The sequence below is a fragment of the Apteryx rowi genome, unplaced genomic scaffold (genome assembly GCF_003343035.1).
Source record: "Apteryx rowi isolate R43461 unplaced genomic scaffold, aptRow1 scaffold_863, whole genome shotgun sequence".
NCBI lineage: Eukaryota > Metazoa > Chordata > Aves > Apterygiformes > Apterygidae > Apteryx > Apteryx rowi.
Window position 1 is genome coordinate 264,057 of NW_020451164.1, and position 289 is coordinate 264,345.

Genomic DNA, 289 nt, shown 5'->3' on the forward strand with positions numbered 1-289 from the left:
CAGTTCTCACTCAGCATCTACTACCCAACCTTCTAAAGAACTGTTTTTCTCCATGACTCCCTGGAACATGGCCCCAGAGACTGAGTTCAATGAAAAAAGGATCAAACAAGCATTGAGAACAAGCCTCAGGACTGATCCATTGCTTCACATCACATAGTTTTTATCAGTGAATACATTTGCTCTTTCCCTTGGTCGAGGAGGATCGGGTTAGAGATCATTTAAGCAAACTTGACACCCACAAATCCATGGGCCCTGATGGGATGCACCCACGAGTGCTGAGGGAGCTGGC